This window comes from Pan troglodytes, chromosome 11 (assembly GCF_028858775.2).
Source record: "Pan troglodytes isolate AG18354 chromosome 11, NHGRI_mPanTro3-v2.0_pri, whole genome shotgun sequence".
Lineage (NCBI taxonomy): Eukaryota > Metazoa > Chordata > Mammalia > Primates > Hominidae > Pan > Pan troglodytes.
The window spans coordinates 17,044,055-17,067,097 of NC_072409.2; the positions used below are offsets into that span (position 1 = coordinate 17,044,055).

Consider the following 23,043-nt stretch of genomic DNA (forward strand, 5'->3'; position numbering starts at 1 on the left):
TATTCAGTCATAATAAAGAATAAAATCCTGTAATTCGGGGCAACATGGATGGAAATGGAGGACATTACGTTAAGCAAAATAAGCCAGGAACAGAATGTCAAACACTGCATGTTCTCACTCACATGTGGAAGCTAAAAAAAGTTGATCTCATAGAAGTAAAAAGTAGAACAAAGGATACTAAAGGCTGAGAAGAGTAGGGGGAAGAGGGAGATAGAGCTTTGTTAAAGGAAACAAATAGATAGGAGAAATAAGTTATAGTGTTCTATGCCACCATAGGATGACTATAATTAACAATATCTTATAGTTTCAAATAGCTAGAAAAAGAATATTGAATGTTCCCAACACAAAGAAATGATAAATGTTTGAGGTGATGGATATGCTAATTACCCTGATCTGATCACTATACGTTGTATGTATCACAACATAACTATGTACCTCATAAATACGTACAATTATTATGTGTCAATTTAAAATGTTCTAAATAAAAAATTAAAAAATTTTTTTAAACCAACTTGGGCCTGGTTCACAGAAGTGTGTCCACATTACACTAGTACCAGTATACTCCCTCAGAGATGCCACTGAAGGGGAATGGTGAAGGAAAACCCTCCAAGAGGGCAGAAGTTTTGGCAGTATACCTTGAAGTCCCCTCAGCCAGGAAAGAGGGGTGGCCTGTGGTACAGGTGTACACTCATCTGTGGACAGTGAATAATGCTTTGGTCACCTGGTCAGGAAATTGAAAAGAACAAGCCTGGAAGATTGATAACAAGGAAGACTGAAGAAGAGACACACGCACAGATCTTTCAGAATGGGCGCTAAATGTGAAGGAATTTGTGTGAGTGCTTACCAAGGTACATCCACTGTAGAGGAGGCCTCAATAATAGGGGTGAACAAAGTGACTTGTTCTGGGACTATCAGTCAGCACCTTTCCTCATCTTCTGTTTTAATGGGCTTGTGTACAAAGTGGCCATAGTGGCAGAAATGAAGCACAGACCCAACAAAATGGACTTCCCCTTACCAAGCTAATCTGACTGTTGGCACTGTTGAGTTCCCAAATTATCAAGAACAGAATCTAAACTGTGAGTCTCCAATATGGCACCATTTCCCAAGGGGATCAGCCAACTCTGTGTTGGTAGGTTGATTATAAAGCACCCCTTCCATCATGGAAATGAAAGCCATTTGTTTGTGCTAGAATAGACAACTATTCTGTGTATGGATTTGCCTCTTCTGCCCATTGTGTTTCTGCCAACACTACCACATAATTCCTTACTCAATATCATGGTATCCTACTCAACACAGCTTCTAAGGAACACATCTTAGAAGTGTAATTAGAGTTTGCAAATCATGGAAATAACTAGCCTTACTGCACACCCCACCATCTAGAAATATCTGGCCCGATATAACAATGGAATGGCCTACTACAGACTCAGTTACAACATGAGCTGAGAAACATTTTGTAAGGTTGGGACTGTCTTCAAGGAACAACAAATGCTTTGAGCCATTGACCAATGTATGACACTATTTCTCCCAAAGCCACAAGACACAAGTCCATAATCAAAGAGCAAAAGGGAAAGTGGCTTCTCTCACTGTTATACTTCTTCACAGAATTCTGCTTCCCGTAATTTGAACTCAGCTTTATTCCCAAGACAGTTTCCATTGAATTTCTAACAGCTAAATGGCCATTTTAGACTCCATATGCAACTGAACCAATGGGCAAAGAAGGGAATTACTGGCTGGAGTGATTGATCCTGACAACTAAAGAAACATTGGGTTGCTGCTACAAAATGAGGCCACGAAGGACTATATATGGGGATGCCGTCATTCATGGCAACATGGCACCCCTATATTCCCATTGCTGACAGTAAAAGTTAATGATAAACTACGATAACCAAGAAAAGACAGGACCACTGACAATTCAGACCCTTCAGGATTGACAGTTTGGATCACACCACTTGGTATATGCTGGCTCAGAGTACAGGAAGCATGAAATGAGCTGGGGAGGAAGGGACACTAACTACAGGCTCATGACTAGACAGATACAAAGACTAATAACTGAGCGTTATTTCTTACTTGCTTAATGTATATGTGTGTATTTATGTATTTCTGTATATATTAACTTTTTTTCTTCTCCTTTCCCACTGTAATTTTAAAAATTAATGGCAATTGTTAACTTTACAATTTCATCTTTAGGTTACAGAAGGTTCATAAGGGACTTTACTGAATTGAGGAGTAATTAACACATAATCCAGAGGTTAATATAATTTGGGATCATCTGTTTATGGGGAAAGGGTGAGATTGTCAATTTATTTTTTTATGTTTATTTACTTTTTTGAGACCGAGTCTTGTTCTGTCACCCAGGCTGGAGTGCAATGGCACAATCTCCACTCACTGCAACCTCCACCCCCCAGGTTCAAGCTATTCTCGTGCCTCAGCCTCCTGAGTAGCTGGGATTACAGGCATGTGCCACCACACTCAGCTATTTTTTTTATTTTTATGGGGTTTCATCATGTTGCCCAGACTGGTCTTGAACTTCTGGGCTCAAGCGATCCACCTGCCTCAGCCTCCCAAAGTTCTGGGATTACAGGCGTGAGTCTCTGTGCCCGGCCAAGAGTGTCAATTTCTACAAAGGGTAGCTGTATCTTGTTAAAGAAAAAGCTGCCATTTTTAAATTGCTATATGAGAAGCTCAAATATACAGAGAAAGTTGTGCGTGAATATCGAGTAAGCAAAGTAATGAGCTGTCCCAGTTGTTATGCCATTTTCTCTCAGTCCAAACTCACACATTTATACTCTTCTTTATGACCACGGGGCTGGGACTATGAGAGCTATATTTCTACTTTGCCAGTTGGCTTCCTGTTAGTTCTTCAAGGCAGAAGGAGTGAGACAGGATATGCTTCCTTCCTGACAAGTGGCTATCATTTCTAACACTCAACTTTTTTTGGCATTCCTAGAACCAGCCTCAACATGTCTCATCAATGAGCCAGCAAGAGTTAGGCAGTGGCCCCTCCTCAGAAGTCTGAGATGCCTCTCCTTTAAGTTTCCTTTGGTGCAAACTTCCTTTTGTGTCCTCAGCCATAGGAGTGGTAGCTTCTTCCTATAGTTACTATATCTATGTTCAATATCTGCCCCGACCGGTTTTTTTTGTTTTGTTTTGTTTTGTTTTGTTTTGTTTGCTTTTTTGGTTCCCCAAAACCCCGTAGCCAATTCCTTATGTTAAATTATCTCTGTTGAAATACCAAGTGTGGTTTCTGTTGTTCTGGCTTTATCCTGACTGATACAATCATCCTGCAAGTAAAGAACCCAAACCATTTGCAGTCCTAGCTAAAAGCAAAGGAAATATGGAATAAGTGGTAGAAAAAGGAAATGATAAAAATCAACTTCATCCTTGCGACTTTTTACAGCAACAAGAATTGTAGCATTCACGTGTATTTGTTATGTATCTATTAACCAACGATTTCTATTTTGTCCCCTCCCCTTTCCCCTTCCCCCACAGTTTTGCATGGAAAGTGTCAGTGGTTGCTTAATTTACAATTTAGTTTGTAGGTCACCAGGCCACAAAAAGACACATCCAGACCTGATGGGAAGGAATGAGGATCACCAGTAGATCCCAAACTTGAGACGGATACAATGATTGATGGGACTTGGTGTCTCTCCTCTTGTTTGTATGACAGACAGAAGTATGATGGTATTAAACATGGGTAGAAGGGTGAACTTGAATGCTGAGTAGCAGAAGGGGTGAACAATATGGATTCTGAATCCATTTGTCCTCAAATGCATTCCTTGCCCTTCCCTGCTCTGTTTTGTATCGCAAGGGGTTGACCCATTGACTGTGATTCCCAGACTCATATCAGCTGGTTTCTCAAAGATTGGAGGATGAGGAGGGAAGGAATAAACCAGCACATTTCTCCCCCTTCCTCTTCTAACTCAGTCACTTCTCTGGCAGTGACTGCATCTCCTCAGCAGCTCCAGTTCTCATCACACAGGTCCGTAGAGGCCCTAGCCTCCAGTAAATGACCTCCAGCTTCAGAATTCAGTGATTCTTGTCTTCTTTTGTCTTTCCAGGCTACAGGCAATGGTTTTCTGTTGTTACTAATATCTGAATTGCTCCCCTTTCTCCATTAGGTGCTCAGTTCCTCCAACACCTGGTAACCACTTTCCTGCATTAAATTTTCCCTGTTGTAAGTACTAGAAATGATTGCTATTTTCCTGATTGTCCATATTAAAACAGATGATAGATAATCCCACTCTAGACACATTATAATACTAAACTGATACTCTACAACTCTACTACTTCTGAGAATGTTTACGCAAATATGCCTACAAACCTATACAATGAGGTTCATATGAAGTTATTCACTGCAGTATTGTTTGTAAAGCCAAAAATGAGAAACAAACCCAAGACATTTTCTATAGGGCATTGGTTAAATAAATATTGGTACATCTACAGAGCTGAAAAAAAGAAGGACTCTTCCTATGCACTAATATATATCATGCAGCAAGGAAAGCAGAGTACAGAACAGTATCTGCTGTTCTGAGTACAGTATAGAATGGTATTTATAAGATGTATTATACAGATGTATTACACAGATGTAGTAACAGATACATTATCTTTATTGAAAAAGTAATAAAAATTATAAAAATGCATAAAAAATTAAAAAGTGCAACTCAGTCACTAAATGGTAAACATTTCTGATATCAAAACACTCTATAAAATTGTAGGAAAACAAAAGGTGAAAAAGAAAGGAGAGAGAGCAGATACACAGAAAGCTACAGTCCTCCTTTATGTAACTGGTCAAGAAACCATAGTGGATATTGTAACTCCCCTCCTCTACCCATTCAAGTTTAGGTTGCCTTTGGCTAGCTTACGCCAGTTAAGGTTCTTTGCCTGGTGGACTGACTCAAACTTTGACTCCTGAGGTGCCCAAACCCACTTTGTTTTTTGGTAACCTTAGTAACTGGGCATTGGAGTATACAGAAGCACCCCATTGTAATCCCTGCTTTATAGCAGTAACCCTAATTTACCTTTGAAAATCAGGGCCAGTCACACCAGCCAATACTAGAAGAGTTTCTTCTCTAGCTGGGAACTGAATTTCTGATTGATCACAATGCTTTACAAAACATAACAATGGTGCCCAAAAAGTATTCAGTAATTTCATGTATTATATCAATGGCAGAATTATGACAAGCAGAAATGACAAATCTAAACACAGATTAAATATCAATTTTGATGATGATAAAATGTTTCTCTGGCCGGGCGCGGTGGCTCATGCCTGTAATGCCAGCACTTTGGGAGGCTGAGGCGGGTTGGATCACCTGAGGTCAAGAGTTCGGGACCAGCCTAATCAATATGGTGAAGCCCCGTCTCTACTAAAAATACAAAAATTACCCGGGTATGGTGGCATGTGCCTGTAGTCCCAGCTACTCGGGAGGCTGAGACAGGAGAATTGCTTGAACCTGGGAGGTGGAGTTTGCAGTGAGCTGAGATCACGCCACTGCACACCAGCCTGGGTGACAGAATGAGACTCCGTCTCAAAAAAAAAATGTTTCTCCCAGAGCTTCCAAATAAAGAAGGCAGATTGAACATAAAAATCCAGTTTTAATCTCTCCAAAGCCCCACTAAGCTACAGTAAAGGGATTAAAAAAAAAACTCACAAACTCACAGAGAGAAAAAAGAGACAATAGCAACAAAATTGTGGAGACTGGAAAACAGAAAAATGACTTAGGATACGGTAGGAAAAGCCAAAAACTAAGCTGATGTATACCACAGAATCTTCTAAAGGCTCAGGAACCAAGTGGACTTCTGGAAGTGGGGTGGGGGAGTATCAAATAAGGATTGGTAGAATGCAGTTTTAAAATAAATTCTCCACTCCTTGATTTTGGGCTGTACTTAGTGTCTTGCTTCTAAAGAATAAAGTATGGAAAAAGAGTAACTAGGAAACCTTTCAGACACCACCTTAACCAAGTGATCAAGGTTAACATCAGCACTCATAGTCACGAGGATATCATGCACCCCTTATATGATGCAATGGAAAGGGCAGTTCACCTCTGCAGTATTCTTCCCCCAAACCCATATTCCCAATCTAATCATGATAAATCCCAATATCAGACAAATCTAAGTTAAGGGGCATCCTACAAAATACCTGGCCATTATTCTTCAAAAATCCCCAAGGCCATGAAAGACAAGACCAAAAAAACTGGCACAGATTGGAGACTAAGGAGTCATGATGACCAAATACAATGTGATATCCTGAAACAGAAAAAAAGACATCAGCAGAAAAACTGGTGAGATCCTAATAAAGTCTATGGTTTAGTTCATAGCATCATACTCATGTTAATTTCTTAGTTTCAATAAATGCACCGTGATTATGAAAGATGTTAACAACAGGTGAAGCTTGATGAAGAGTACACAGGAACTCTCTGTACCATCTTTGCAGCTCTTTTATAAATCTAAAATTATTTCAAAATTAAAAAAAAATTAATACAAAACTTAAAAGGAGGTAGATCTGTAGTTCCCCTCTCTTACTCATGACATTGAGCAACTACCCCTGCAGAAGACTAGAACTGGTGATCTCTGGAATACAGAATGATAGAAACAGCCGTGTGGCTGGACACAGTGGCTCAAACCTGTAATCTTAGCACATTGGGAGTCCGAGGTGAGAGGCTTGCTTGAGCCCAGGAGTTTGATAACAGCCTGAGCAACATAATGAAACCCTGTCTCTACAAATAATTTAAAAAGAAATTAGCCAGGTATAGCATGCACTGGTGGTCCCAGTTACTCAGGAGGCTGAGGCAGAAGAGTCACCTGAGCCCAGGAGGTTGAGGGTGCAGTGAGCCTTGATGACACCACTACACTCCAGCCCGGGTGATAGAATGAGATCCTGTCTCAATAAAAAGGAAAAAGAAAAAGTAAAAGAAACAGCTGTGGGAATAATTACTCTACTGGAAAACAGGAGCATGATCTGAACATGTGCATACTTAATGCTAAGACTCAATGCCAATCTTAGAACTGGGCGCCTAGGCCCCATACATTACAGGGCCCTATGTATCATCAAGAGAGGGCTATCAACTTATGAAAAAACACACTGGTGTATGTCACTCACCATCCAGCACTCAGAGCTGCCACAGTGCAATCTATAACCTTAAATATTCCCTTTTGTGACACTAACTTCATTTAGGCTCCAAGTAAATGTTTCTCCACAGCTCTTGCTCAAAATAAAAGGTGACTGGCTGGACACAGTGGCTCACATCTGTAATCCCAGTACTTTGAGAGGCCAAGGCAGTTGGATCTCTTGAGGTCAGGAGTTTGAGACCAGCCTGGCCAACATGGTGAAACCCCGCCTCTACTAAAAATACAAAAATTAGCCAGGTGTGGGGGCACACGCCTGTAATCCCAGCTACTCAGGAGGCTGAGGCGCGAGAATCACTTGAACCCGGAAGGCAGAGGTTGCAGTGAGCCAAGATCACACCACTGCACTCCAGCCTGGGCAACAGAGCGTCTCAAAAAAAAAAAAAAAAGAAAAGAAAAAGAAAAAAGGTGACTACCCTGGCATGCTATGTAGGTGTGTGAGTTGTGCCTCTGCTGTCCAAGACTGTGCTTTGGACAACAGAGAAAATTTGGACAAAAGTAGAAACACTTTAGTAAGAGAAAATACAAATAGTTTGACAAATCCTTCCTCTCTGAGAGCATGAATGAAATAGATACTTTACCAATGTCTCAGAGTGTCAAATGTCCCTTTTTTTTTTTTTTTTGGCTTCTCTTCAGGTTTCACTTGGAATATCCAGTGATAATCACTGATTGCTATACTATTCAGCTCTGTTATTCATGGTAGCTGAGAAATAGTCTGTAATATTAAACAATTCATATTACACTTAAAAAAATGTTTTTTAAAATTTTTTTTAGAGACAAGGTCTTGCTCTGTCATCCAGGCTGGAATGTAGCGGCAATAATCATATCTCACTGCAAATTCAAATTCCTGGGCTGAAGAGCTTTTCCCACCTCAGCCTCCTGACTAGCTGGAACTATAGGAGTGAGCCACCATGCCTGGCTAATACCTTTTTTTTTAAGTCTGCATCGCACTACGTTGCCAGTGTCAGAGGCGTTTAAGCCAGAGTGACTCCATCTTTAATAGGGGCTGGGTAAAATAAGGCTGAGAGGTACTGGGCTGCATTCCCAGGAGGTTAAGGCATTCTTAGTCACAGGTTCAGACAGGAGGTCGGCACAAGATATAGGTCATAAAGACCTTGCCAATAAAGTAGGTTGTGGTACAGAAGCTGGCCAAAACCCACCAAAACTAAGATGGCAACAAGAGTGACCTCTGATCATCCTCAATGCTCATTATACACTAATTAAATGCATTAGCATGCTAAGAGACCCTCCCACCAGCACGATGACAGTTTACAAAAGCCATGGCAACATCAGGAAGTTACCCTATATGGTCCAAAAGGGGACTGGCCGGGCACAGTGGCTCACACCTGTAATCCCAGCACTTTGGGAGGCTGAGGTGGGCAGATCACGAAGTCAGGAGTTCAAGACTAGCCTAGCCAATATGGTGAAACCCCGTCTCTACTAAAAATACAAAAATTAGCCGGGCATGATTGCACACACCTATAGTCCCAGCTACTCGGGAGGCTGAGGCAGGAGAATTGCTTGAACCTGGGAGGCAGAGGTTGCAGAGAGCTGAGATGGTGCCACTGCACTCCAGCCTGGGTGACAGAGCGAGACTCTGTCTCAAAAATAAAAATAAAAATAAATAAATAAATAAATAAACAAATGGGGGAAGAACCCTCAGTTTCAGGAATTGCCCCCCTTTCCTGGATAACTCATGAATAATCCACCCCTTGTTTAGCACATAATCAGGAATTAACCATAAAAATGGCCAACCAGCAGCTCAGGCTCTTGCTCTGCCTATGGAAGTAGCCATTCTTTTATTCCTTTACTTTGGTAAAACTTGCTTTCACTTTACTCTATGGACTTGCCCTGAATTCTCTCTTGTGCAAGATCCAAGAACCCTCTCTTGGGTTCTGGATCAGGACCCTTTTCCAGTAACACCAGAACTGATCTTGAACTCCTGGCTTCAAATGATTCTCCCTCCTTGGCCCCTCAAAGTGCTGGGATCAGAGGCATGAGCCAACCATGCTCAGCTCATATTACTTACTCATGAATCTATGCATGTATATGTCTAGGTGTAATAAGTATGAAGCAAGTTATTCTCTTTAGCATAGTGAGTTTTAGGGTCCCAGTTTTATACTGACATTTGGGTGTTAATTCTAGAGTCATAATTAGTTTTAGTTTTATAAGATGTTTACCAGTATTTAATTAAATTTTCAAAACAAATTAGAAATTCCAGCTTTAAATATTTTATTTAAATTTTTATATTCGTTTATTATAATTAGTATTATAAACCAAAAATAAAATTCTAAACTCCCCAATCAGCTGATGGACCCTCCCCTCGGCCAAGGGCATTCCAGAATTAACCTGAAAAACCAGTTCAGGCCATGATGAGAAGTGGGGGTCAGACATGCCTCATTATACCCTCCTTGCTTTGGAATTCAGGTACAGCTGACTAGCATTAACACTAAAACGGAGATCTTAAGACTGACAAAACAGACTTTTTGTAGCAATAGGACACCAAATTCCAGCCTGATTCTAGTATAGCATCACATAATGGATAGCAGACCCTGAAAGAAATTGAAGTATTTTACCCCAAAATGTATTTCTTTGACATATTTTGAAGTGGCCCTGCAAAGCTGTCTCTTGTGGGGAAAATCTGCATTCTATAGAGAATTCCCATTCCTTTCCAGGTCTTTTTCCTGATCCAGGAGAAAATTAACTAAGAGAGTAGCACCTTTTCAGGTCTGATAAGAGCTCTGAAGCCTGCTACCTGGAGGCTTCATCTGCATGATAAAACCTTGGTCTTCACAACCCCTTATTTTAACCTAGACATTCCATTCTATTGATTCTAGGTCTTTAGATAATAACTCTTTCAATCAATTGCCAATCAGAAAATCTTATGACCTGGAAGTTCCCTCCTTCCCCTCCCCATCTTGAGTTGTCCCACCTTTCCGGAACAAACTAATGTATATCTTACATGTAATAATTGATGGTGTATGTCTCCATAAAACCTATAAAATCAAGCTGTAACTTAACCACCTTGGGCACATGTTCTTAGGACCTCTTGAGACTGTGCCTCAGACCATGGTTACCCATATTTGTTTCAGAATAAATCTCTTCAAATATTTGACAAAGTTTGGCGCTTTTCATTGACACATTTAAGAATGATCATTGATCATTTAAAAATGATCCAACGACTGCATATGGAGCATGAAACTAACTGATTAGCTTCACTCGGGGGAAAGAAAATAGCCTACACAATGGAACACTTTTATTAATTACTGTATTTCCACTCTGTAAAAACATGGTAACTTTTATATTTTTTAAAAAGATAAGTCCCACTACAACTGAATTCTAATCACTTAGTTGAATACTAAGCATAACTTAATTATATTACTGTTTGAGGAAATATGTTTAAAATTATCCCTTAATTTTATGAAATGCAGATTATAACATATACTGTTTTCCAGGATTTAGTGTATAGTTTGTCTTTTAATTTTCCTTTCAGTCTATGTACATTTAGCCAATAAATAATAAAAATAGAACCAACCACAGCAATAGCTGTTAAGTTCTTTTCTCCCAATTAAGAAACAATTTTTATTTCTCTACCAAGAAATCACTGTTTACAAGAAACATGAGATAATAAGAAAGTCACTTTGTTTTATCTTTCCAAAAAAAAGGGTAAGTGAAAGGGAAAAAGCAATCTTTTTTTTTTTTTTTTTTTTTTGAGACAGAGTCTCGCTCTGTCACCCAGGCTGGAGTGCAGTGGTGCGATCTAGGCTCACGGTAACCTCTGTCTCTCACATTCAAGTGATTCTCATGCCTCAGCCTCCCAAGTAGCTGGGATTGCAGGCATGCACCACCACACCCAGCAAATTTATATATATATATTTCACCAGGTTGGCCAGGCTGGTCTCAAACTCCTAGCTTCAAGTGATCCACCTGCCTTGGCCTCCCAAAGTGTTGGGATTACAGGCGTGAGCCACCACACCTGGCCAGCAATCATTATTTCTTTAATTCCCAAATATGGTTTGACTAATTTTTAGTAACCACAACCTCTACATTCAGTATAGATTAAAAGAATTCTGATTTCTAGATCATTTTAACTTTTCAGGAGCTATTAATTGTATCAAGAATAAACTTTTAATTTATATTTTGTTAAATCTCAGTATTTACCATAAAAAACATCACATGGCATTGAGAAGCACAAAAAAACACTTAAACATATAAAGAGATATATCATGTTTTTGGCCCTTCAACCATTCATGCAATGCTGACTTCCATCAGAGATTAGCTTATTTAAGCCTGTCATTAAATATCCAGAGACTCTCTGGTTCCCTCAACTAGTTAACTAGTATATTTGGAAGTTCTCTTTCCATCTGAGCCACTTGCCATCTTTTCTCTGCTTTTCAAACTCTATCCATCACTTTCGCCTATGCGTTTCCTTTACCTAGACAGGACCTTTTTGGGCTGGGCGCAGTGGCTCACACCTGTAATCCCAGCACTTTGGGAGGCCAAGGCAGGTGGATCATGAGGTCAGGAGTTCAAGACCAGCCTGGCCAAGATGGTGAAACTCCGTCTCTACTAAAAATGCAAAAATTAGCTAGGCGTGGTGGCAGGCGCCTGTAATCCCAGCTACTCGGGAGGCTGAGGCAAAGAACCGCTTGAACCCGGGAGGCAGAGTTTGCAGTAAGCTCTGATCACACTGCCAAGTCTTTCTGTCCTCAGTGATATAGCCACTGTAATTTCTACACTATTTTTCACCGCAGCTACCTTGCTCTAGCATTCTGAGGGTTGGGCTGTAGAAAAATATGCACAAGCCTCTGCTATACTCAGCTCATCTGTTCACTACAATGTAGGTCAACTGTCCTTAAACCAAACATAGGTTCCTGAAAACTCTTTCCAAATTAAAATAATGAAGCATTTATGATGCCTTTTTAGGAAAATTTACTTCATCTCCAATTGATAAAGGGAAGTTCTCTTTTAATAGAAGAATGTAGATAATAATTGTAGAAGAAATGATACATCAGAAAAATCACCATTTGCCAATGCCCACTCCTCAGTGAAATAATTGACAGGTAATGATCATCAGTGGCTATAAAAATTAGCAAATAAAGCAAATACAGCAAAATGATAGCACCTATCAAATCTAAATGATGGGTAAATTCTTTCAACCTTCCGTATGATTAAAAATTTTTCAATTAAATGTTGGGGAAAAAAGTCTCTCAATTTAAGATGAAGTTTTTCCCAGGAGGATCCATGTTACCTTATAAAAAGGGAACCCTGATGACTGACCCACCAGTCATCTAGGCATGCCCAGATATATCTCCCAATGTGAACTTCTAAGGTAAGTACAGCTTAAGTCTGAGCTCAGAACCCTGCCACACTTGAGTCGTAATTTCTACCTTGTCCCTTCCTCTTTCTGATCCTTTCAGCTCTGTTTCCTCCCATCTGTCTTCAGCAAGATCCTTGAAAACACGTATCGGTTTACTATTGCATAAACACAACAGAGTGCAAGCCAGCACCATCCGAGGAGCTTTTTCAAAATGTACACGCCCAGAGCCTGACTCTCATATATTTCAATTCATTAAATCTTGAGTGGGGCCTGGGCACATCATTTTGGAAACTGTATCCAGATAATTCCGATGGACCTCTCTGAAAGAGAACTATTTCTATGAAGTTATCTTTAGGTTTTTACCAAGTGAATCTATACACATAAGAAGAAATTTAGAAATCAAAAAGAGAAATATCAAATTAGGAAACTCAAAAAGTTCAATTTGCTGTGGTAGTTATTTTATTTTATTTTATTTTTGAGACGGAGTCTCGCTCTGTCGCCCAGACTGGAGTGCAGTGGCGCGATCTCTGCCCACTGCAAGCTCCACCTCCCGGGTTCACGCCGTTCTCCTGCCTCAGCCTCCTGAGTTTTGGGGACTACAGGGGCCCACGACCACGCCTGCCTAATTTTTTTTTGTATTTTTAGTAGAGACGGCGTTTTGCCGTGTTAGCCAGGATGGTATTGATCTCCTGACCTCGTGATCCGCCCGCCTCAGCCTCCCAAAGTGCTGGGATTACAGGCGTGAGCCACCGTGCCTGGCCGCTGTGGTAGTTATTAATGCTGCTCACTTATGTCTAATTCTCCTCTCTTTCCTAAAGCCCTTGAAGTTAGACCTGGTCATGCTACTGGCTTTGACCAATGAAATTATAAGCAGCAGTGGCACTTGTCACTTCTAAAAAGAAATATTTAAGAACCAGTGCAGAAGTCATCATTTCCCTTTTTTTCTGCCTTGGCCATGATAAAACATACGGCAAATGGAGCATCCATCAGCCTAGATTCCTGGGTGACTATAATGAAAGAAGTCTCCCAGTCAAGCCACATAGGACATAAAATGGAAATGAGAAATAAACTTGTTTGTGATAAACTAAGGATATATAAAAGTTGTTCATTAATGCAGCAAACCTAGCCTAACCTGACTGATAAATTGGCAAATCTGTTTTTTCACAGAGGTAAAGCCATTTAGGAGAATCAGTTCTCTCTTCACCAATGACTAAAAATTTACACAGAGAGAGTTGAATAAAGGAAAAGAAGGGAACTTCAGGGCCAGGGAGACTTAAGTTTAAATCCATGTTGTCACCTATTTGTAATAATAAAAAGAATATACAATGACTGTGTAATATACAATTACTTTTAATAACCACTAACATTTATGAAGTACTCACTCTGTACCAGCCACTGTGCTGAGCACTTTACATGAATTATTTCACTTAGTCTTTCATTTTAAAGATGAGAAAAATGACATTAAAGAAGTTAGATAACTTGCCTAAGGTCACAGATTTAGGAAATGGTGGAACAAGAATACTAACACAGGGAATTAGGCCACAAAGACTGTGCACTTAACTATTACTCTGTACTGCCTTCCTGTGTGACTTTGACCAAATTAGTTGATCTCTTTGAACCTTAGTTCCCTCAATTTAGAAGAGGGCTGAGAACTATAATGCAGACTTTTTGCAAAGATTAAAGGAGATAATTATATAAAGCTATTAATATGATTACTGGCATCTAGTAGACCAGGCAGTCTATTATTTTATAGACATGGTAGCCATTATTTTATAGTAGCTAATATTTCACTCATTCACCTCTTCTCTATAAACAGAGAATAGTCAATATAAAGAAAGGTAAAACATGAATGTAACTTGTAAAGGTAACTTGTCATGGCTTATGGGAATTTAGTACTGTAAAACAATAGGTAACACAAATACAAGGATCAAACCTTACATTACAATGCTTGCATTACTTAATGGCCAATATTGAACTGACCATTGCTGACTTCTCAAAACAGGTTTTTTTTTGGTTTTGGTTTGGTTTGTTTTTTTTTGAATTGGAGTCTCATTCTGTCACCCAGGCTGGAGTGCAGTGGCATGCTCTCAGCTACCTGCAACCTCTGCCTCCCGGATTCAAGCGATTCTCCTGCCTCAGCCTTTCGAGTAGCTGGGATTACAGGCACATGCCACCATGCCTGGCTAATTTTTCGTATATTTAGTAGAGATGAGGTTTCACCATGTTGGCCAGGCTGGTCTCCAACTCCTCACCTCAAGTGATCCACCCACATTGGCCTCCCAAAGTGCTGGGATTACAGGCGTGAGCCACTGCACCCAGCCAAAATAGGTTTTTAAAATAAAGATACAGTGTACAAATAGCACCCATAAAACACCCAATAATACAGTAACTGGACCCAGTAGCTCCACAGCTATTATGCTGAAGACCCAAGAAAAAATATTTCAAGGGTAGTAGGAGGATATTTTATGGTCAGCTAGTCCCAAATGACATACTGGGATCAATTCATTAAATATGAAGCTATTTGTTATGTATCTTTTATTTGTTTAACTTCCTCCTTTCTTTTGCTTCCTAATGGTATATATGTTTACAAGAAGCTTTTTTGTCTGGCAGGATCATCAGTGTTATATTCTAAGTCTCATTCTTAAAAATCAATTTAAAGTTATGTAAAAAGGATGCCTGATGTGAATTCATTCAAGAGTGAAACAGATTGAAGTCTGGGTGGCTTACTGATAGCATGCTTTTTAAAAAAATCAACTTTATTTTTTAGAGCAGTTTTAAGTTCACAGCAAAATAGAGCAGAAAGTGCAGAGAATTTCCTTTTATGACTTTTGCTCCCACACACACATACATACACATACACACACACACACACACAGCCTCCCCACAATTAACACCTCTTGCCTTTGTTACAATCAACTAGCCTATATTGACATTTTATTATCATCCAAAGTCCATGGTTTACATTAGAGTTCACTTTTGGTGTTGTACATTCTATGGGTTTTGACAAACACATAAGGACATTCATTCACCATTATAGTACCATATAGAATAGTTTCACTGCCCTAAAAATTCCCTACATTCTTCACAGTTTTTCCTCCCTCCCTCCAATCTCTCACAACCATTGACCTTTCTACTGTCTCCAGAATGTCTTTTCCAGAACGTCATATGGTTGAAGTCATATAGTATATAGCTTTTTCAGATTGGCTCATTTCACTTAGCAATGTGCATTTAAGATTTCTCTATGTCTTTTCATAGCTTGATGGCTTCTTTTTCTTTTCCTTTTTTTTTTTTTTTTTTTTTTTTGAGACAGGGTCTCACTCTGTGCCCAGGCTGGAATGCAGTGGCACAAACATGGCTCACTGCAGCCTCTCCTTTCCGGGCTCAAGCAATCCTCCTCTCTCAGTCCCCCCAAGTAGCTGGGACTACAGGCACGTGCCACCACGTTTGGCTAATTTTTGTATTTTTTGTAGAGATGGGTTTTTGCCATGTTGGCCAGGGTGGTCTCGAACTCTTGGGCACAAGTGATCCATCCACCTCGGCCTCCCAAACTGCTGGGATTATAGGCGTGAGCCACTGCACCCAGCCGATAGCTTATTTCTTTTTAGCACTGAAAAATATTCCATTGTCTGGATGTACTACAGTTTATTTATCCATTCACCTACTAAGAGACAATTTGGTTGCCTCCAATTTTTGACAATTATGAATAAAGCTGCTATAAACATCTGCATGCAGGTTTTATGTGGACATAACTTTTCAACTCATCTGAGTAAATACCAAGGCACATGATTACTGGATTGTATGGCAAAAGTGTGTTTAGTTTTTTTAAGAAATTGACAAACTATTTTCAACAGTGGCTGGGTGTTTAGTTTTTTAAGAAATTATCAAACTGTTTTCTACATGGCTGGGGTTTGGGCCATACTCCTGAAAGATACAATTGCAAATGCTGTAATATCAAATGTTGAAATCCCAAAAGATCAAAATCCCTAAAGTCTAAAATCCCAAAAATCCTGATCCTGATAGACCAAAATCACAATATAATTCTGGAAAGATAATTAAAAAACAATTTTTAAAGACATTTACTTACATTTGTAAAGGAGGTTTGTTTGAGAAACATAAAAACACAACCGAACACTTCATAGGCATTTGAGATTATGGCATTTGGGATTTTGTCTTTCGGATTATGATTGGCACTGTGTAACGGCTCTACCATTATGCATTCCCACCAGCAATGAATGAGTTCTTGCTGCACCAGCATTTGGCATTTGATGTTGTTAATGTTTTGCATTTGAGCCATTCTAATATGTATGTAGTGGTATCTCGTTTTAATTTGCAATTTGCTAATGGCATACAATGTCGACAATTTCATATGCTTATTTGCTATCTGTATGTCTTCTTTGGTGAGTTTTTAGAGTACTTTGGACACCAGTCCTTTATCAAATGTATTTTGCAAATGTTTTCTTCCAGTCTGTGGCTTGTCATTTCATTCTCTTGACAGTGCTTTCACAGATTAAACGTTTTTAATTTAATGAAGTACAACTTATCAATTATTTCTTTCATGGATCATGCCTTTGGTGTTGGATCTAAAATATTCACCTCAAACCCAAGGTCATCTAGATTTTCTTCTATGTTATCTTCTAGGAGTTTCATAGTTTAGCATTTTACATTTCAGTCTATAATCCATTTTGAGCTGATTTTTGTGAAGTTTAAGATCTGTGTCTAGATTCATCTTTTTGCATGTGAACATCCCCTTGTTCAGCACCATTTGTTGAAAACTTATCTTTTCTCCATTGTATTCCCTTTGCTCCTTTATAAAAAAAATCAGTTGATAGTATTTGTATGGGTCTATACCTGTGCTCTCTATTCTGTTCCATTGATCTATTTTTCTATTATTTTGCAAATACCATACTGTCCTTATTACTGTAGCTTTATAGTAAGTCTTGAAGTCGGGTAGTGACAGTCCTCCAACTTTGTGCTTCTTCAATATTATGTTTGCTATACCAGGTCTTTTGCCTGTCCTTATAAACTTAAGAATCTGTTAATAGGCCGGGCACAGTGGCTCACACCTGCAATCCCAGCACTTTGGGAGGCCGAGGCAGGGGGATCACGAGGTCAGGAGATTGAGACCATCCTGGTGAACAGGGTGAAACCCCATCTCTACTATAAATACAAAAAATTAGCCAGGCGTGGTGGCGGGCGCCTGTAGTCCCAGCTACTCGGGAAGCTGAGGCAGGAGAATGGCATGAACCTGGGAGGCGGAGCTTGTAGTGAGCCGAGATCGCCCCACTGCACTCCAGCCTGGGCAACACAGTGAGACTCCGTTTCAGGAAAAAAAAAAAAAAAAAAAAAAAAAAGATTCTGTTAATATCCAGGAAATTATTTTCTGGGATTTTGGTTTGGTCTGCCTTGGATCTATACATCAAGTTGGGAAGAAGTGATGTCTTGGTAATATTGAGTCTTCCCATCCATAAACATGGAATCTCTCTCCTTTATTTAGCTTTTTATATGTTCATCAGAGTTTTATAACTTCCCTTATAAAGGTCTTACATATTTTTGTTAGTTTTATGCCTAAGTATTTAAGTTGGGGGTATTATTGTAAATGGGATTTTGGTTTTAATTTCAAATCTCATTTGTTTGTTGCTGGCATATAGGAAAGCAATTAACTTTTGTATATCAACCTATTTTTGCCACCTTGTTATCATTGCTTATTAGCTCCAGGAGGGTTTTTTTGGTCAATTCTTTCAGATTTTCTACATAGACAATCATGTCATCTGCAAACAAAGGCAGTTCTATTTTCTTCTTCCCAATCTGTATACTTTTTACTTCCTTTTCTTGTCTTATTGCATTAGCTAGGACTTCCAATAAATATGATGTTGAAAAGGGTTGGTCAAAGGAGACGTCCTTGCCTTGCTCCTGATCTTAGTGGGAAAGCTTCAATTTCTTACCATTAAGTACGATGTTAGCTGAAAGATTTTTGCATATGTTCTTTATCAAGTTGAGTAAGTTCCCCTCTATTACTAGTTTGCTGAGAGTTCTGATCATGAATGAGAGCTGGTTTTTGTCAGATGCTTTTTCTGCATCTATTGATATGATCATGTGATTTTTCTTCTTTAGCCTGTTGATATGACAGATTACATTAATTGATTTTCAAATGGTGAACCAGATTTGCATTATTAGAATAAACTGCACTTGGTCGTAATGCATAATTATCTTTATACATCATTGGATTGGATTTGCTAATATTTTGTTGAGGACTTTTGCATCTATGTTCATGAGCCATATTTGTCTGTAGTTTTCTTTTTTTCTAATGTCTCTGTCTGATTTTGGTATTAGATATTAGAGTAATTATGGCCTCATAAAATGAGTTAGGAAATGTTTCCTCTGCTTCTGTCTTCTGAAAGATTATAGAGCATTGGTACAATATTTTTCTTAAATATTTGGTAGGATTTGCCAATGAGCCCATCTGGGCTTGGTGCTTTCTGTTCTAGAAATTATCATTATTAAATCAATTATTTAATATATATAAGCCTATTTAGATTGTCCATTATATAATATTTTGATAAGTCCAATATGTTCATTCCACTCCCATTGTTAAGCTCTTTGAGCAGCTCCATAGTTACCTTTTAAGTTTAGGCTATGCCTTTTAATTCACTGTCATTTTTCAACACCACTGCCTGCACTGTTACTACTTACATTTACCCAAAAGTGTCAAGCTCTGACACACTCCTATGAATTTACAAGGACCTTTCTGTATTCCTGAAGCATCCTATTGTAAGCCATGTTTATCCTACTAAACTCGTGTTTCCCTGGAAGTCTTTCCTGATGTCTCCAAGCAGTCAAGCTGCCCCATTCAACTTGTACAAGAGAAAAACAAAAATTATGTTTTAAAACTACAAAGAGGAAAGTCCAAACTTTTAAATAGTTATTTAAATTTTTCAATTTCATTCAAGATATACAATGAAATAAACTATAATATGCTGATTTGGTTGTGGATTAAGTCCTGTCATTTATAAATTTACTATCTAAGATGGACAGACACATTCTGACACAGCACATCAACAATGATAAAATACTGAACAAAAAGATAACATTTCAATATAAGACAAGGATTAAAATGTACTAAAATTGAAGGGAAACTTCAGTACCCAATTAGGTATATGCTTACATGTGTTCGTATCTAAAAAGTGCATCAGGACAAGTTTGTGTCTTTTTGTCTCTTTTTATTTATTCTGAATAATTAGGAGTTCAAATTCAGGAATTACACAGTGTATGTACGGCAAACAATATCTCCATCACTGACTTGTACCTGACCAAGATCTGTGAAATTTTGGGTAAATGACTAAACTCAGTCTCAGTCTCCTCATGGGATAAAAGTACATCGTAACTGGTGGTGACAGTAAATGATGGTAACGATATTTCTTGAATTATTAAAAGTAATGTTTTATATAGACCACTCTTTCCTCCCACATATGGTATTTGAAACAATATTTTTTTTTTTTTACTATGAATCCATAGTGCTCTGTGAGTAAGAACCTAACCGTTAAATAGAGGACCCCTTCTTCAACACAGTTTCCCCTTTATTCATTTTTAAAACTTTAACAAAAGTAGTAGAATATGGTGAACACTAGATGGAGCATCATTCCAAGTAGAATAATCCTTCCTAACCAAGAACTTTTTAGTATAGCTTAAAATTAAATTATGTCTTGTATATTTCAAAATAGCGAAAAGAGAATAATTCAAATGTTTCTAACATAAATAAAAAACAAACAAGGTGATATATATCCCAATTACACTGATTTGACCTTTACAAATTATACAAATGTATTTAATAATCACATGTGCCCTGAAAATTTATACCTCTATTATATGTCAATTAAAAAGTAAAACTTTCAAAATAATAAGTCATACCTAGAAAAGTAATCACTCATAATTACAGGTCACTGGACACATTTTGCAAGTAAACATAAATGGCTTTGGATATCTCAGGGATGTGGATAGGAGAACACAGACAACACAAAGATGTGGATACACAGTAATCATATGTGATATTATGGGCTGTGTTCCCCCAAAATTCACATGTTGAAGTCCTAACACCATATATCTCAGCATGTGACTATCTTGGGATAAAGGATCTTTAAAGAGGTAATTAAGTTAAAATGAAGTCATTAGGATGGACTCTAATTGAATATGACTGGTATCCTTCTAAGAAGAAGAAATTTGGACACAGACACACAAACAAAAAACAATGTGAAGACACAGGAAGAAGACATTTATCTACAAGTCAAAGACAGAGGCCTGGAACAGATCCTTCCTTCATGGTCCTTAGGAGAAACCAACCCTGCTAACATCTTGATCTTGGACTTCTAGCCTCTAGAAGTGTAAAAAAAAAAAAAAAAAAAATTTAATTCCTGTTGTTTAAGCTACCCAGTCTGTCATATTTTGTTATGGAAACCCTAGCAAGCTAATGCATGTGGAAAGGAATACTAGAATGTGAGATCCACGAGGACAGGAATTTTGGTCTTTTTTGGTCCCTGACGTGGCCCAAACACCTGGAACAATGCCTGGCACATAGTTGGTATGCAATAAATATTTGCTAAGTGAGCTAATAAAAAAGCAGATTAATAAGATTCTTTTCATAGATAACTCCAATAAATAGCACTAATATTACAGTAATGCTTTTTATTTTCATAAGTCCTGAGGATCCGGACTCCCGGTATCTTACCTAGTGCTGTGGTGTAATTAGTCTGCTGCCACAGCCCAAGTGTATAAAATCCTCTGGTGAATCTCTTGTGATGATTCAAATCCTGGAGTAATTTCCTGAAAAAGAGAAGAGCTAAGAAGATAAAAACCTTGTTGTAATGCAATAAGTGTGAATTAATACATATTAAAAAAAAACAGATCAAATTTGTTAGTCCCATCCTAGAGAAAATGTCACAGACAGATGTAATTTGATGGTATTGCTGTTCTCTCAAGGTATTTAGTTAGCTGACTTCCATAAAGGCATCGAAAACATCCTGGATTAGCAATTTAAAGGAAAAAAAAAAGACTTTTCTGTTGTTCTTATTAAAGCACTGCTATGGACACAGGAAAAAGGCTAATTAAATTTCCTTCTGTCTTATTCAATTACGGATTCATGGTGCATATCTGTCTTTAACCTGATCTCTAAGTCTTAATGTTATCACTATTACCATCAATCAATACTTAATTTGGTACCTTGAATATGCTAGGCAAATAACAGCAAAATAAAACATAAAGGAAATATGGAACGGCCAGGCGTGGTGGCTCACGCCAGTAATCCCAGCACTTTGGGAGGCCAAGGCAGGTGGATCACGAGGTCAGGAGATCGAGACCATCCTGGCTAACACAGTGAAACCCCGTCTCTACTAAAAATACAAAAAATTAGCCAGGCGTGGTGGCAGGTGCCTGTAGTCCCAGCTACTCGGGAGGCTGAGGCCGGAGAATTGCTTGAACCCAGGAGGCAGAGGTTGCAGTGAGTCGAGATCATGCCATTGCACTCCCGCCTGGGTGACAGAGCAACATTCCATCTAAAAAATAAAAAATAAAAATAAAAAATAAAGGAAATATGGAACATCTACTCTGATTTTCAAACTATATATAAGTATCCTTCAAATAACAACTAGAGGAAAAATTCACCAAAATTGTAATAGCAGTTTTGTTAGAGGTGATAAGAAATTCTCTCTTCAAAGTACTCACAATTTTATATGTCTCCATTTAAAAAGCATAATGTTTTTTATTTATTTATTTTATTTTATTTTATTTTTTGAGATGGAATCTCACTCTGTTGCCTAAGCTGGAGTGCAGTGGCATGATCTCCGCTCACTGCAACCTCCGCCTCCCGAGTTCAAGCAATTCTCCTGCCTCAGCCTCCCAAGTAGCTGGGATTACAAGCATGCGCCACCATGCCCGGCTAATTTTTTGTATTTTCAGTAGAGGCGGGGTTTTACCATGTTGCCCAGGCTGGTCTCAAACTCCTGACCTCAAGTGATCTGCCTACCTCGGCTTCCCAAAGTTCTGGGATACAGGCACGAGCCACTGCGCCTGGCCATAATGTTCTTTAAAAAAAATCATTCTAACTTCTAATCATTACTGGGAGAAAATTTAAGATTAAAAATCCTCCAAAAGGAGAAAGGGATGTACTAATATTTGTTTTTTTCTAATCTTAAGAGTGAGAAATTGATTTTTAAAGTACATTTAATCAATACATTTATAACAGAATATGCACGAGAAAGCCAGAATACACCAATTTCATGGGCAAGTGAGAGTAAGCATATTTAAATAAAAAATTGGAAACTCTATTCTAAAAGCAGTTTAAAAATCAAGTCAAAGCTTGTTCTTAGTTTAGGGCCAGGAATTAGTTTTAGAACTGATGCAATCTGAAACCAGAGCCAAGAAGTGTTTACCAAAGTCTTTGCCCCAAAGGGAGACGCTTCTAATTCTCCAGAAGGGACACTACACTGTTAAGATTGTCTTGAGACTTGGGCTTAGGTAACTGATAGGGGTACACATATTAAATTCATTTTGAAATACCATTTTCCTTTCCAACAAAAATGAAACCTAAATCCTTTTTCACAATATGCAATTTG

General features: G+C 38.5%; 1 long non-coding RNA gene across 1 annotated transcript in view; it reads right to left on the reverse strand.

Moving 5' to 3' along the window:
* Positions 1–23,043, reverse strand: part of LOC129136051 (uncharacterized) — a 164,256-nt gene that overhangs the window by 138,165 nt on the left and 3,048 nt on the right. The window contains exon 2 of the long non-coding RNA NR_187188.1: positions 21,162–21,256. This is a non-coding gene — a long non-coding RNA (uncharacterized LOC129136051). The remainder of the gene's footprint in view (positions 1–21,161; positions 21,257–23,043) is intronic.